Below are 17,080 nucleotides of genomic sequence, written 5' to 3'. Positions count from 1 at the left end.
AGATTGAAAGACAGAAAAAAATCGTGATCTATATTTAGTCAAAATTATTTATTTAGTTATTAAAAATATTCATCAAAAATCAAGTCGAGACAAAATGCAAATATGAATAAAAATAGGCTTTCATTCTTATTTTTTAGATTCTTAAAATTAAAAATTAGAAATAAAAGTTCTGTCACACTCTTATTCAATAACATATTTGTTTATTATCATTATTATACTTTATTACCTGGAAGATCTGCAGGAGACTGTCTGTAAAATTCTTGTGGTTCCTGTGAGACTGTAAATCTGGATCTAATGTTTCATACTGAAGCCTGATAGTAAATAAAATAAATCAAAATACTGCATTTAAAAAAAAACACGACCAAAATATCTTGTAAATATTTGAGCAAAGAAAAAAACAATACTTTGAAAAATTTATGGACTAAACGTTTTATGATAATTATTTACTGACACACTTTCTGACACAGTCTATGTTTAAAGAAAAATAAGAAACAGATCAAGTACCGTTTGGTTCGTGATGTTGTTTCTTCACTGAATCCCGGTGGTTCACCCTTTGACCGGTCACTCTTCACAGACACAGAGCTGGACACATGTGAGTCTGATCTTACACTAATGACACAAAGAACAAAACACTTTACTACAGGAGCTCCTTCAGTCTCATTTAAAGAGCTTCACTGTTGAGGATAGTAATGAAGCACTGTATAGACATGCATTTGTCCATCTATGACTATGGAGAGATGTAAAGACATATTCATGTTTGGCTGCATGATCTATTTTCCATGGTTAATTTATACCTCCTTGTGTCTGCTTGTGTGATTGTGTTACTGGAAAGAAGCTCCAAACTGAGTTCAATAAAGAGGAAATCAGTCATTTATGGTTTTATTTCGTTCATTTCTATCACAAGCATCTTAGTGGAGAAATAAGCCAACACAACATTATAATGTCAAAGATAATAAATACCTTTTGATAGATGTTTTTTTCTCACTGAAGTTCGGTACTTTACCCTTTGACCGGTCACTCTTCACAGACACATGTGATCCTGATCTTACACTAATGACACAAAGAGAGAAGAGAAACTTTTCTACAGGAGCTTCATCTGTGTTTAATATTGACACACATTATCTCTAGTCCTTCAGAGAAACATCTGCAGAGTTTTAAAGACAGCAGTCATTCTTGTTTACAGACTCACATTTACACTTACCTAGGTGTGGTTTATTGTATTTGTACAGTGTATTTAGGTGTGTGTATCTGAAGTAGGGATGCGCCGGTACTAGTATTGGTACCGAACGGTACTCGGGGCAAATTAAATTTGGAAGTGATCATCCTTATCCCCTTGAAGTGGGGACTTTGGAGTGAGTAGGGCATGTGCGTGCCATTAAGTAGTCGTTAGGAATGCACTTTGCAAAAGGAGCAATATAAAACATCGACATAAAAACAATATACATTTAATGTTTTAAAAAGTTTTATATATATATTAGTTTTTATATATTATATAGCATATTTTAAAAACGTATTAAAATATAAAATGTATGTTTATTTGCAACGGTTATGCTATCAACAAAACAAAACAAAAACAAAAAAAACATTTATAACAGTAAAACAGTGACATCTGCTGACAGACACATGCTGCGCTGTCACAGGAATGTGCCAGCTGAAGATAATGAGGAAATTATGTCACTCCTTTATTTGCATTAAGTAGTCGTGCATTCCTAACACTACTTGATGGCAACACATGCCCTATTCACTCCAAAGTCCCCACTCCAAGGGGATAAGGATGATCACTTCCATTTGGAATTTGCCCAGGAACCGTTCGGTACCGATACTAGTACCGGCACACCCTAATCTGATGTTGTAAACAGGAAGCTGGGAGAAAATGCACTTCAGCTTCATAAAGCGCGCTGTACACAAGCTAACCTTTGGGTCGTACGGCTCAGGAACAGAGTTATTAATAAATCTTAAACACTGAATCCAAACAAAGAGGGTTTGCTTTTTTTTTATTAGGAAGTAATGAAGCTCTGAAGTTCTGCAAATCATTTGTTAAATAAACAACAAAGTTTGTTAAGGTTTAGTTTTTTCCAGCAAACCTCTGAAAGTGCAGCAGTGTTTAAAATGATTCTCTGAAAACAGACTCAGTCTTACCTCTGTTTCTGTGAGAGACTCATCTTTCCTCTCTTCTCTGACAGACTGCAGCTAAACTGTCATTGATCAGCACTGGCTTGAGACAACGATCTGCTGTTCAGTGTGACCTGGAGATGAAGAGGTTAATGAGATCAAGACATATGTTCAGTTAGCAGCAACAGCAACAAAAACACACTATAAAATATAGTCAGTTACAAACAAATGCCATCCATCCATCCATCCATCATCTTCCGCTTATCCGGGGCCGGGTCGCGGGGGCAACAGTCTAAGCAGAGACGCCCAGACTTCCCTCTCCCTAGCCACTTCCTCCAGCTCTTCCGGGGGGACCCCGAGGCGTTCGCAGGCCAGCCGGGAGACATAGTCCCTCCAGCGTGTCCTAGGTCTTCCCCGGGGCCTCCTCCCGGTGAGACGTGCCTGGAACACCTCCCTGGGAAGGCGTCCAGGAGGCATCCGAAATAGATGCCCGAGCCACCTCAGCTGGCTCCTCTCGATGTGGAGGAGCAACGGCTCTACTCTGAGCTCCTCCCGAGTGACCGAGCTTCTCACCCTATCTCTAAGGGAGCGCCCAGCCACCCGACGGAGAAAGCTCATTTCGGCCGCCTGTATCCGGGATCTTGTCCTTTCGGTCATGACCCACAGCTCATGACCATAGGTGAGAGTAGGAACGTAGATTGACCGGTAAATCGAGAGCTTTGCCTTACAGCTCAGCTCCTTCTTCACCACGACAGACCGGTACAGCGACCGCATTACTGCAGAAGCTGCACCGATCCGTCTGTCAATCTCACGTTCCATCCTTCCCTCACTCGTGAACAAGACTCCAAGATACCTGAACTCCTCCACTTGAGGTAGGAACTCTCCACCAACCTGAAGTGGGCAATCCACCCTTTTCCGACTGAGAACCATGGCCTCGGACTTGGAGGTGCTGATTCTCATCCCAGCCGATTCACACTCGGCTGCAAACCGTCCCAATGCACACTGAAGGTCCTGGTCTGAGGATGCCAACACGACAACATCATCCGCCGGAGAGTGTCCGGTTTGGGGACCATACAAACAAATGCACTGGCCTTATTCGGTTGTTAAGTGATGACGTGATTAAAGGTGTTTCTGGGTTCGAGCCTCACCTTTCTTCACTTGATAATACTACCTCAGCAGGCGTTTATTAGCACTGTTTATTCATATTAAACATTTAAGATAAACCTTTTCAAACTCAGTCTCCGTGCTCACAGCGTCCCAAATACAAATCATTTTTATATTTATTTATATTTTCATTGTCTGGTTATCTGTGATTTCGGTATGTTGATAAAGGATCTGATTTTATTTTTTTGGTAGTATTATAACACATTGTGAGTGTATATTAGCAACTTTTGTTGTTTTCTCGTGATATCTGATGGGACCATAGACTGTATAAAAATATGGACGTAGTGTCCGTGACTTCACCCGTAGACTCCTGAGGTGTGTTTTTGAAGCCTAAAGTGTGCAGAGTGGGCCATCGCCATCTTGGCAGTGCGTCACTCCGCGACTCTCCCGGACAATCAAAAATGAAGCTACGCCCACCTAGCGCGACAGCAGTGTCAGCAGCCGCAATCCACCTGTCACTCAAGTGACCACGCCCTTAATTATGCAGAACTTTAAGTCTTAATATAATTTAAATGGATGAGTTATAACCCCCCCCCCCCCCCTCACAGTTTTCATGAAGGGCAAAATTAGCTACTTAGACCAAAATAATTTTTTTGCACCAGGCTGTAAACATGTTTTTTTTCTGTAAAGTTGGGCATTTTAACATGTGGAGTCTGGGACTGAGAGCGTTAAATGTTAAATGTTTCGGGACCGTATCGGGAGTTGATTAGAATTGTCTTTCAGTTCCTGCTGTATACTAAGGTTAACAGTAGGCAAGGGGAATAACCAGGGAGGAATAGAGAAAATTAAGACTGTATTACTGTACTGTAATTGATGTTATCCTATATTTCTTGCTTTAGCATCACCTATCCACCCAAAACTAGTCAAATTTGTTTCTTCATGTTCCCTGAATTCTTTCAATACACTTTTGACAGGATGTGTATCATTTCGTCCTTGGAGATTGACCCAGTATGCAATCATTAATTTTACTCTTCTAATTCTTAATGACATTTCCTCCTGCACTGATGATAGCGGAGATGATCTGAATGCCCCAATACAGATTCTCAGAGCCTGAGCTTGTACTACATCTAATTCCTTGAGGTTTGATTCTGCTGCTACACATCCATAACTTTCCATGTTAGTATTTAATTAAACCAATCCAGAAGAAACCGAACAGCTTTGCTTGCTCCAGGTGTTGTCCATATAGATTCAAAGGGGTGAGGGGTGAGATTTCATGTCTCTTTGAAAAACAAATAACCTGTGTTTTTGCTACAGATCATTTAAATCCACATTTATTGGTCCATTTTTCAATTTCAACTAATGGAGCAAGTATTTTCTTATTGACATGATATTTTTCGACCTCTGATCCATCATCTGCATACAAAGATTATCCTACATTTTGTTCAACCTGAGAGAAAATGTCATTAATCATTATGTTGAATAGTAAAGGACTACATACACGTCCTTGTGGAGTCTGGAATATACTTCACCTACTCCTCACTTGTATTTTCCTGTTAAATAAAACACATCTAAAACTCAATTATACATTCCACATTCAATTCTTAATGATTTTAATGTGACCAATAATCCTGCTTTGTCCTCTGTGAGGTCATATATTCTTCTTCTTTTGTTTTTATTAGCGGTTGGCAAACAGCGTTCGGTGCATTACCACCATTCACTGATCTGGAGTGTGGACTAAGGATCTAAATCACTATACAAATTAATTACCTTTAAACAAATAAAATCAATAAACTTATAGTTCTCAAATTCAACGTCGTGTATTTTGACGTCACACATGTCTTAGCACAGTGATTCTCAAACCTTTTACAGTGATGTAACATTTAACATTGTTCTGAGTAGCCCTTCTCTTCCACTTAGACCACAGTCACCCCTTTACTATTAAAGGACAACATCTGCACCTTAAATTGATTTACAGGTGTATATATATATAGCCTTTATAGAGACAAATATTTTCTATCCTTATTAATTATATCTTATGTCATGTTTTATGTGATATTCTTAACATTCCATTAATTGTATTATTAATATAATCAATAAAGCAATAAAATATGGCAAATCGACAATAGCCTACTTGTGAACTTAAAAATAAAACAGACAATAGGTGACGGCAAATCACTGTCTTCATGAGCCGGGCATCATTCATTTATTCAGTGACAAAGCTAATGCTGTAGTTATTAATCACTGACTCTCAGAATCGTTCAAAGACGCAGATACATTCACTAAACATCACTTGCTTGGAGATGCACACCAGATAATACAGATTTCGTTGGAACTAGTGTTATGTCATTGCAAAATATAACAAACATGACAATATTCGGTTTAAAATGTAAGGTAAATTTAACGTGCATTGTTCACTCATTATAATATTTTTTTTGTTGAACCGTTGTAAAAATTTATGTCACATTCACCATCGTTTGGATATTCAGGGAAATTTGCATTCTTGTTCGTATTTTAAACATGAAAACAATAACTTGCACAGGGTTTCTGTATCAGAGAGAGATTAAATCAATCTCAATGTACAGTCCAAGTCAATGCTCTTCATGCTATTAAGTGAAGATCTACTTTAAGATTCATTGAACAGCAGCATGATTTGCTAAAGCAGCACATTCAGTGTTATCCTATCACATGCACACTTCTTGTGTGGAAGAAATTAGTTAAGAAGATATTTAGAAGACTGCTGGTAATCAAACAGTTGGTGGTTCCCAATGACTTCCATAGTAGATAGAAAATACTAAGGAATGGCAAAAATCATAAATCATAAATGATGACAGAATTTTCATTTTTAGGTAAACTATTCCTTTAATGTTTTATAATTGCGTTAGTATTAGTTTTATTCCTTGTTTTAAAGTATTTTATTACTTTAGCTTCCATGATTTTGATAGAATGCCTCATTAGGCCTAATTATAAATAATTAAATAGAACACTCTGATTTCTATGATTAATAGATGCTGCTTTGTGCTGTCAGACACTGATTTTATTCAGTCTGTCTGTTGTTTTAGTTATACTAAAGCAATATATTGGGCCAAATGTTTGTTGTAAGTCTCAACCGGTAGATGGAAAACAAACTATCGTGATTTCTGATCGAGCGTTTGGACACGGAAGCGGTGACGTCACACTCAAGGTCTTAAAAAATACTTTCGATTTCACATCACAGAAACAACAGCATAACACAGAAGAGGAAATACGAAAAACAGTTTCAGAAAGAGAATCGTGTTCAATAAACCCTCTTTGAAAACATACTCGCGGTCTTGTCCGATAAGAGAAATTATAAGTATTTAAAAACGCTTATTTTGCTGTGCTTTATTCCTTTCGCTTGTCAGCAATTAATTATCATATCTCTCAGATGGATCGGATTAAGTATATAAAAACAACGTCCGCGAGTGTTAAAATTAGCAGTATCTGTGATAGTTATATCCTACCTGTACAAATGTTTATTGATAAAACGGATCTAATCCAACGAGCAAAGTTTTCTCTTTCAATCTGTGCGTAGTTCTTCTTCTTCTTCTCTGGTGTTTCTTGGCTTGGCAACCTCACTCCTCATTACCGCCACCAACTGGAATAAAGTATGGATCAGGATATTTGCTTATATGTTGTATAGAAATAAACATAAAAACCAACAAATAAATAAATAAATAAATAAATATATTTAAAATAATATATTATATTATCTCACTAACTCAATAATATAATCATGATTAACTTGCTAGCAGTTTTCACTAATAAACCTCCACTTTCCATAATCCGTGACAGAGGAGCATCTTGGAGGCAGGGATTTAAAACTTTATCAAGAAACAAACTGACTCAAACTTTTTCGATCAGGTAGGGTTCAAGTGATTTCAAAACATTTCAGCCAGTTTATATATATGGTGGATATATTATTTACCTGATATAAAATGCATTTGGTTTTGAGTCAAGTGCTTCATTGTAGTATACGGTGATATCTCTTCAGCGCACAGCACGAGCAGGACAAACAACAATGCTGAATATCAATAACTATGACTGGGACTGTTATACATACCATTATAATGAGAAGACCATGTTAATTTATTATACACGAACAGTTTTATGACACAACTTCACTGGGTGTGTATTTTTAAACAGATTAGACAAACATCTTGATGGTGGTTTTAGCCACATAACTATAATTGAACACATACTATAAAAATAAAATACAATGAAATAAATACATTCTTCTACCTCAGCTTCAAAGACTGTGTCTTGTTACAGATTTCTTTAAGAACATTTTGCTTGTGTAATGCGATAAGAACATGGCTATTCGTGTGCCTGTTAACACTTATAAAGAAGGTTTTGTCTTGCTTCTCTTCAGATACAAAACGGTTATAGGAAACTATTTTGTTGTTATATATGTCATTATTAGAAAATCTAAATTAATTTGATTTTGTATTTTTCTGTATCATTTGAGAAATAATCATAATATTTTTCAATAGAGCACTGTAATACTTAATTCCTCACTTAATCAGTTTCTATCAGCAAACAGAATAAAGTGAGCTGATCTGCTGCTGATCCTGAATGTCTTGTTTAATGAGTGTTTATAGTCTGAGACTCATCAATATTATCATTTCATGATAATAGATCCTGTTTTCACCTCATTCATTATACTGATGACTTCAGATCTGTTCATTGACACATTAAGATCATGTTATTGCTGTCATAGTATCATAATGGCATTTATTTAAAGTATCCGTGATAGACTATATTAAAACTAAATCATACATAAACAGTTTGTTCATGCTGAATGAATGTGATCAATGTGAAATAATTTAGCAGGCTTCAGGCCTGATGTGTCACCTAAAAGTTCATTCAAAGGAGAAACCACATTCACATTCTTTAAGTGGAAATAGTTTTTCACATCTACAGAGTTTAAAACTACATCAGAAGAGACACACTGGTGTGAGAGATCATATGTGCTTTGAGTGTGAGAAGACTTTTATTACTGATGTAGAACTAAAACAGCACAAGAGGATCCACAATGGAGAGAAACCTTACATGTGTTCACACTGCTACAAGAGATTCAACCAGTTAGGACATATTAAATCCCATGAGAGGATCCAGACTGTAGCTAAATCATATCACTGCACTGCTTGTGGGAAGAGTTTCACTCTATGCAGTCATAAAAATAAAATATCACATTAAGTAGTTTAACTTCCTTTAAGTGTGACATCGTATTGTTCTGTATAAGTTCATATCAACTCAAAAATGAAGTTACAAAGATCAGGCTTGTAGCCAGCTATGAGAACTCCGAGATCCGGACCTTGGTCATTTTTTCATGTTCAAACATAATATTTGTTCTCTGAATGACTAATTTGCAGTTCAAAACTCCTCATATGAGTGTAGACAGTTTGTAATAATGTTCAGTGTCCCTGGAATGAAAATGATCGTTGCCAGATGCTGAGGTTTGAGACAGTTGTGAGGGCGCGGGTGCAACCTCTGATGTGTTGCCAGAGCCAGCTTTTATAATTTTATAATACAATTGTATTATCTTTTCTGCTTAATTTGACACTAGAAAGATAATAAAGTGGATAGTTGCAGTTCAGAGATATCTTTATGTTATGTTAATTTACAAAAGATTTGAACTAATTACGGTTTATTTTTTATTTACTTTTAGATACACTGACAGTAATAAAGAAAAGCCCACGGACAGGATACCACATTCGGTAAGGCAAAAAAAAAAACAAAAAAAAAACATTATGATATTTTGTGTCAGAAACTTAATGAATGCTATTAAAACCATAGCATTTAGCAATAATACACAAATCTGTTTTGTTTAATAAGTCAAGTCAATTATCATATATTTGACTTTCTTTAAGCCCTACTTTAAGCATAGTTTTAATAATACTAAATGTTTTATTCTCTCTAATATAAACAGGAATTAATTTCTATCATTCTGCTGCTCTAACTGAAAAAGAATGACTTAGCCAATCTGAGACTTTGTTCAATGCAGCAGTAAGTTTGATAGCAGCTTGTTTTTTGTCTTAGCATAAGTATAAAGAATTGTATCTGAACCTGGACCTCTAAACAAACTGTAGGCAGATCATTATTGTATATGCTAAACAAAATTGTTCCAAGAACCGACCCCTGTGGGACTCCAATATTACAGTCAAGAAATGGTAAGCATGCATTATTAATTATTGTACATTCTTTTCTTACATTTAAGTATGTAAGCACTCCATCCATGTTAATTTATGAGTAGAAAATTTAAACCTTGATAATTTAGATAAAAAACATTAACGGTATAAAAAGTATTTTTAAAATCAAGGAAGATGGCTCCAACAACACATCCCCTATCAAGACTGGATTTAATTTGTTCAATGAAATAACAGTTGGCTGTCTCCATAGAGTGGTGTGTGTGCCCTAAATCCAAACTGCATAGGATGTAATGGAAAATGGCCAAGATTTAAATGCTGTACTTACTAATTGAAAACGAACATTTCAGTTTCTTTAGAAACAACTCGTAAAATACTGATAGGTCTATAGTTAATTACATTAGCCGGATCACCAGTCTTATACAGTATGTGTGGTGAGAAGCATTTTTTTTTCATCAACCGCTAGAACAGCAAAATCATTATTATTATTTTTTATTTATTAAATATGATTTATTTATTAAATTCTAGCCTATATTTGAAAAGGACTACACACATAAACTGTAAAGAATTGTTGAATAAAGTGTTTTTTTTTTTCAAAACAAAGTTTGTTAAGGTTTATTTTTTTGTTTTTTCCAGCAATCCTCTGAAAGTGCAGCAGTGTTTAAAATGATCCTCTGAAAACAGACTCAGTCTTACCTCTGTTTCTGTGAGAGACTCATCTTTCCTCTCTTCTCTGACAGACTGCAGCTAAACGGTCATTGATCAGCACTGGCTTGAGACAACAATCTGCTGTTCAGTGTGACCGGGAAATGATGAGGTTAATGAGATCAATAAATATGTTCAGTTAGCAGCAACAGCAACAAAAACACTATACAATAAAGTGAGTTACAATCAAATGCACTGCCATGTAGAATAACTGAAATAACTGAACAACCAAATGGTCTTAATAAGAAATGACTGGTTTAAAAACACTTTCGATTTCGCGTCACGAAAACAAGAACATAAACCAGAAGCGGAAATACGGAAAAACCTTCAGAAACACATTCGTTTTTGAAAACATACTTGCGGTCTTGTGCACTAAGAAGAGATTTATAAGTCTTTTTTTGCTAAGCTTGTAAATGAAAAATGTTTTCTAGGACATGGCATGCATCAAATCTAACGAGCAACGCTTTCTCTTGCTATCTGTGTGTTTTCTGCAGTTACTTTCGGTTTATTCTTCTTCGTGGGTTTTACTGGAGAGTCTCGAGCGAGCTGAACAGTTACTGCCACCTGCTGTACTGAAGAGAGGATATTACGCCTAATACATTTAAACACCGCATTATTATTTTCACTCTTCTGGACTGTTATCTATCATATTCACTTCAAATGTCTCACATGCAGAGACTTGTATTTATTTCTTACTTTAAATTATTTCAATTCATATTAGGGTACAGTATTAATACTTGTTCTACAGTTTCTGCTTCTTTATTGTGTATAGGCTCGATGTCCAACTGGTCTTTGATTTCATCATTACTTTGTCCAGCTGAGGGTTGAAAAGAGACTCATCCCATATTAAAGACTAAAAAAGTAGTGTTGCGTAATAAAAATAAAAAAAAAATAAAAGAAAATAATAAACAATAGGAATGTACAAATTCAGAAATAAATTTGTTAGAAGCAAATAACATGGTTTATCAGACTATAATGAAGTCAAGTCTGCTTTATTGTCAATTCTTCACATGTACAGTACATAAATACAGAGAATTGAAACTGCGTTACTCTCAGACTCATGGTGCATACAGATAACACTAACAGTAGAACCTAAAAATACAGATAGATACAGATTAAATATAAAATTGATTGAATTGACAGAATTGATGTGGTGCATGACTAGCCGTTCAAAGCACTTCATGAGAATAGGAGAACATGTGACTAAGTGAGATGTAGAAAATGTCTGTGAAGACATCAGTGAAACACGAAATCTGATGAACTGCTTTATAAACTAATGGTTCTTCAGCCTCATTACTGAAGGATGAATAATAAACACAAGCGGTTTGTTCTTCAGTGTGTTTGGTTCTGCAGGGTTCTAGATCTCTCATGTTCTCTCTGTTCTTCAGTAAACTCTGTCTCTGCAGATTTATTTTCTTCATGATGATTTGATGATTGTATTTATGGGCTGAAATAAAAAAAAATAGATCATTATTTATCTTTTCTCTTATTAATATATATATATATATAGAGAGAGAGAGAGAGAGAGAGAGAGAGAGAGAGAGAGAGAAACAAAAAAACTTACAATTAAAAGACCCCAAATATTTAAAAAATTAAGCATTTAAAAATTGAAAGAAGCAATGAATTGAGTTTAACTTAAGTGTTCTGGTTTTGTGTTTTATATGAAACACAGTTCATCACAGATTAATAAATCAATACTGTTGTGATCGCTGCAAATGTCACAATAGGCTTTAAACCAGGGATGTCCAAACTACAGCCCGCTATCACTCATGTGGTAGATATTTATATTTCAGTACTGTAGTACACTTCATCTATCATCTGAATCACGTCTTCAGAGCTCTTCTTCTTCTTCTTCAGAGCTCTTCTTCTTCTTCTTCAGAGGTGTAGTCAGAATCTTAGCCTCCCTCTGTTCCTTTTGTTTGGTGTTTGTGCAGAAAGTCAGGCCTGCGTGAGCACAAACTGTCAGCGTGCCAGATGTCAATGGCTGTGTTTGGATCAAAGTCTTTGATGTCAGGTGAGCACAACTGGGTTTAAGGAGGTCAGAGAGGGTCTCATCTTTTAGGTGTGAGCCCCAGTCACTCTTTACCTGCTTCATAACACTGAACCCTCTTTCACAGTCAGCTGTAGTTGCAGGGATTGTGAGGAGAGCATCAGAAACATCAGGGACATCAGGACATGATGGAGCAGTATTCTGTTCACAGTAGACCAGGTCTTCTCAAAGGTTCCTGCAGCAGGCTGAGACAGAAAATATGATTTATGCACTTGCAAACAATTATACATTTTCAAATGCAACTTTAGTTATTAAAAGATGGCATCAAATTTGGATTGTGCCTTTAACAAATTACATTTACTCTGATTGCTGATAAACAAAATAAAACTGTCTCACATTATTAGACCTTTCTATAGAGCTTAGGAACTTTTCAAGCACTTGTTTAAAATTTCTACATGTTTTTTTTTTTTCTCAAACATCAAGTACCTCCTGCTGTGTGAAGTTCAGTCTTGAGAACTGTCCATTGATCAGGGATCAACTCCACATTCACTCCAGCAGACAGTAAAAGAGGTCGGAAGTGACTGATGAAGATTTGCTCTTTACATGTGAATTGCTAACCTGAACTGGTGTCTGTCTCTGGCCAGCACTGGAAACTGGTCAGCCGCATCTCCTGCAGGACACCACTGTTCACATCACTAAATCTAGCAGTGCTGAAAAGAAAGCAAACATTAAATAATCCATCTACACTGCTGGTTTTAGTAGGCTATAAATGAACATACCTCCTCCAAGTTTTGTAACTTCACCGTTGTTTACCCCTGTCATTACAGATGCTCCATCTATGGTGATTGCCACTTGCTTGTTTCTCCATTGAGTGCTGACTCCACTTCCCATTATACTACACACTGCTTCAGCTAGATTTGCAGCATCTGGCTTTGAATCTAAATCAGCTTTGACCTTGCCCTCAGTGGCACTTGTGACGTAGACCATTTCTTCTTCCATCACTGCACTGTCCAGAGATCATCTGACATGACTGAGATGAACTTGACATCTGATAATCTGGCCCTCATCTTTTTTCTCTCATCCTCTGCTATGTAGTGTATGAACTCTTTTGCCTGGTAGTCATCTGTAATTCTCTCCTATCTTCAATCCTTTCTTTCGGTCTACCCTGAAATACATTTTTATGTAAATGAAGCCACTGTTAGCACCTACAACACAGTACATTTCAGTGAGATTTTTTATATATATTTTTTTTAAACTCCCAAACGTAAAGTTTCGTCCTTGTCTATGGAAGCACTCTGAATTGTATTAAATGCACTGTTTTGCAGTGGCTCTCCTGATGACTTTCCAAGCTCTCATGGTCCTTCACTGCCTCAACTTTAAAGTGATTAGATCGCACCATGAAATAGGACTTGTACACAGCGTTGCCTGAAGTCTATAAAAGACTGAAGTAATGATGAAATCAGATACTGCTTCGAGACCTGAAGAGCTCTCCTGCTCCAGAACCATCGCTGATATTGCCTTGAGCAAACAACTTACTCACATTTATACTTTATTTAATACTTTCACAGTAATTGTAGAATATTTGTACTGCTTACTTACTAATTGTAATGAATAAACTGACTTGTAGTAGTATATAACACAAGTCTGCCTCCCTGGCATTGATTTATAGCTAAGAACAGACCACGGAGAAGTCTTCTGTGACCTGTTTTGTGAAGATGAACTCAGACGCTTATGAGATAGAGCAGATCTGACTTTACCTCCCTGAGAATAAATAAAACAAGGTAGAAGGTGTAGGAAACTTAGCACAATATATATCTTAAACATCTCTAAATAATACAGTTTTTTACCTTTTAACTTTGCCTTGATATGAACAACTCACATATCTGCAGAGAGAAACAGAAACAAGCTTGTGAGTGCACGATACATGATAATTAAACATTCTTTAAAAAATCCAAAGAGATATCAGTATTGAAAACACATCAAATCAATGAAATCTGATGTTTGTCTATTTGTGCTTCAGTGAAGGCAGTGCATTAATTTAGAGATGATTAATGACTGGAAAAACAAGTGCATTCAACTGTTTGAACTTTAAAAATCGACCTGAAATAGAAGACCATCCGGGGACTTTGGGCATACTCTTTTCATCATACTATGCTTTGGGACACACTTATTCTAAACATATAGGATGGATAGTATGAACATTGAGACACAGGGCTTGTTTTCCCACATTAAGACCACAGCGCACACACAATTTCTTTATGTCTGTGAGTAATTATACCAATAACTTTGAGTTTATTGTTACTACTGTTGACATATATAATAATGTGGTCTAAGTTTAAATGTTAAAAAAAAGAAATGCATTTTAAGACATCTTGTCATCCCAAAATTGGAGGTTTCTGTAGAATGACCCTTGACCCCTGTTGTGCTGAAATCGGTGACCCAGTGAAAACTGTGACCAGGGGTCTCTGTTCAGCAAATGTTCTCGCGGGAGCAGAGCGTGCACACATTACATTAGAAACTGAACCAGAATTATCCGCGTCAGAGGAGCTGAGCGCTGTGTAAAAGATGATTCATGTCTTAATGCTAGAGAAAACATCAACTGAACAAACTAGATACTGTCAAGAACATCTAAATGATTATATAGAAAAGAAATGAAACATTAATGCTGCTGCTGTTTTAGGCTAACACTAAGAACTGTTTCCTTATGAGATGTTTAGCGCTTATTATGTTTAACATATTCTGATTATCTGATAAATGTAGGTCTTCATTCTTATCACTGTTTACAGTAATTACCCAGTAATGTTGGAGATCTACAGATCTACAGTTTGCTCCTTACAAATGCATCTGATGCAGTCACTGAATCTGACAAACAAATCATGACTATCGAAATGTTACCACACTTTATTTAATAAAGAAACGGTTGGCGAGACACAACTCACAAGTCGACATTCAAGTAGCAATAATGAATGATAATTTTTATTAAATAAAGTGTGTTTTCTTAATCTCTCCAGTTCCCAAAGCAGACCGGTTCTGGTCTCCATTAAGGGCTCATATGATGCGATTTTAATTTTTCTTTTCTCTCTGGAGTGTTACAAGCTCTTGGTGAATAAAGAAGATCTGTGAAGTTGCAAAGACTAAAGTCTGAAAATACTCCTCAGATACTTCACACACACTTCAAGCTACACTCTGTGATCAGGGCTGGGATTGTCTCTAAATACTCCCTCCACATTCAAATACTTCACACACACTTCAATGATTCAAATCTGAATATTATACCATTGAAATCTTATTTTATTATTAGGACTAAAAATATTTTCTGTGCATTCTTCAAAGATTGTCCTCATTAAACCTCGTAAAACAAAGGAAAAATGAAGGAAAACAAACACTTGATGACAAACAAAAACTTGAATTTTAAAATCTTAAAGGACATTAAATTATCTATATACCATTATAAAATTTACAAATAGATTTCTGTAATTATTTTGTGATTTTGTAGGAAAATAATCAGTAAATTAAACCGTAATTAAATAGAATAACAAGGAGTAGAAAATGTTTTAAGTAACATGGAAATTTGTCACATTGTAGATATACTTTATATATTTTGACACATTTAAGTGCTGCACTTGACAATCACATTTAAACATCTGAATCATTAAGAATGAGTTTAATAGAAATATTATTAAACTGAAGATCCAGACAGACTCATCTGAGCTTCTTCCTCCTCTGTTCCAGCTTTACATTAAACACAATGATCATCTGCTTGAATACTAAAGCAACATTAATCATTCAATATCATGTTTCTAACACACATGCTGCATTATTTGATTGTAAAGTCTGAGTCTCTTCACCTGTATGGATCACATTTACACATTTATCACACATTTATTTCTCCTCATAGACACAGTAGTGAAGCTCTTCTGTGGATCTTCAGCTGATGTTTACTGCTCCTCTCAAGATCATTTCACATTATGATAGACAGCATTCACCATATTTTGGTGGTGGATCTCTGTCTATCTACTCTGTAAGGTGGAACAGAAGAGAAGATATTAAGACGTCATTGGAACAAAGTACAAATTAGTGAATTTTAATCACTTTTTATTTTTACTTTTTCACAATCACTGTTTGTCCTCTAGTTTAAACATGTTTGTATTGGTCTCAGTAAATAAGTGAAATGATTGCACAGCTCGCTGGAATACTGGATTCTGATTGGTCAGTGGTGACATTCGGAGGTGTGTTATTCATTAGGTGTGTGTCATTAGCAGCAGAATAACACACAGTCATACGGTATTTGAGTCGGGTGTTTCTTTGACTTCTCTCGTATCACAGCACCGCGCTCTCACTCGTTTCATTCAAACACAACTGCTATTAGCTTGTGCCTCAGTTACTGACTGGATTTACCCTCAATCCAAACCGCAGGAGATTCCTGTTAATAGTAGACTTGAGGAGACATTGTTCAAAGTGTGTCTTGTTGTTCAAGTTGTTGCTAACTTAGCAGAAGTGTTTAGCTGAATCTAAATTGTGTCTAATTCTTCACTTGTGTGTCAAGAAAGCATATAATAAGTGTGATAATGCAGATGCAGCCGGATGTGATCACAGAATAAGTCTCTTCAGGAGGACACAAGTCCTGATCACCCTGTCGGGTTTATTCTGTGATAACAAGCGGCTGGAGCTACATTATCTCTTACAGAAAGTAAGTGTAAAGTAATGTGACGTGTTGCTTGTCAAAGTAAAAACACACAAGAGACAGAGACATTGATCATGTGATGCTGGACGACTGTGAGCTGAAGCTGAATCTGCTCTGATTTTACCAGCGTTTTCCTACAATCTGAACAAATCTATTTCAAACTCTAATGATTCACTATTACTGATCTCATTAATAAAGCAGCTGTTGCTGTAGAAAGCTGTGACAGTCTGCTTTTCTTCTCTTTCCTCCTTTGTGTTCAACATTTTTATCAACTTTACATTTCATTCTGACACAAACCCTTTGAAATAAAGCTTGATGATC

At 36.1% G+C, this 17,080-nt stretch overlaps 1 protein-coding gene and 4 long non-coding RNA genes across 8 annotated transcripts in view; 2 read left to right on the top strand and 3 right to left on the bottom strand.

The window, feature by feature from the left end:
* LOC127987694 (uncharacterized) overlaps positions 1-17,080 on the bottom strand; it is a 2,462,016-nt gene that overhangs the window by 1,427,748 nt on the left and 1,017,188 nt on the right. The window lies entirely within an intron of this gene.
* LOC127987779 (uncharacterized) overlaps positions 1-17,080 on the top strand; it is a 188,456-nt gene that overhangs the window by 153,068 nt on the left and 18,308 nt on the right. The gene's annotated exons all lie outside the window — the stretch shown is intronic.
* LOC127987791 (uncharacterized) overlaps positions 1-17,080 on the top strand; it is a 42,212-nt gene that overhangs the window by 24,064 nt on the left and 1,068 nt on the right. The window lies entirely within an intron of this gene.
* On the bottom strand, positions 617-10,175 carry LOC127987795 (uncharacterized). Its single transcript, XR_008161404.1, has 6 exons — positions 10,077-10,175; positions 7,160-7,219; positions 6,696-6,829; positions 4,715-4,766; positions 2,140-2,246; positions 617-1,050 (listed from the first exon to the last, which is right to left on the bottom strand). It is a non-coding gene; the product is annotated as an uncharacterized LOC127987795 (long non-coding RNA).
* LOC127987788 (uncharacterized) lies at positions 11,057-15,414 on the bottom strand. Of its 4 annotated transcripts, none has more exons than XR_008161393.1 (5): positions 13,923-15,414; positions 12,855-13,836; positions 12,562-12,785; positions 12,172-12,320; positions 11,057-11,532 (listed from the first exon to the last, which is right to left on the bottom strand). It is a non-coding gene; the product is annotated as an uncharacterized LOC127987788 (long non-coding RNA). The 4 variants fall into 4 exon arrangements; XR_008161392.1 differs by lacking the exon at positions 11,057-11,532 and having other exon boundaries at positions 11,694-12,320; positions 12,855-13,240; positions 13,675-13,836; XR_008161390.1 differs by lacking the exon at positions 11,057-11,532 and having other exon boundaries at positions 11,693-12,320.

Source organism: Carassius gibelio, chromosome B22 (genome assembly GCF_023724105.1).
Source record: "Carassius gibelio isolate Cgi1373 ecotype wild population from Czech Republic chromosome B22, carGib1.2-hapl.c, whole genome shotgun sequence".
Lineage (NCBI taxonomy): Eukaryota > Metazoa > Chordata > Actinopteri > Cypriniformes > Cyprinidae > Carassius > Carassius gibelio.
Note: the sequence above shows the minus strand (reverse complement) of the source record. Positions and strands in the feature narration are given on the sequence as shown.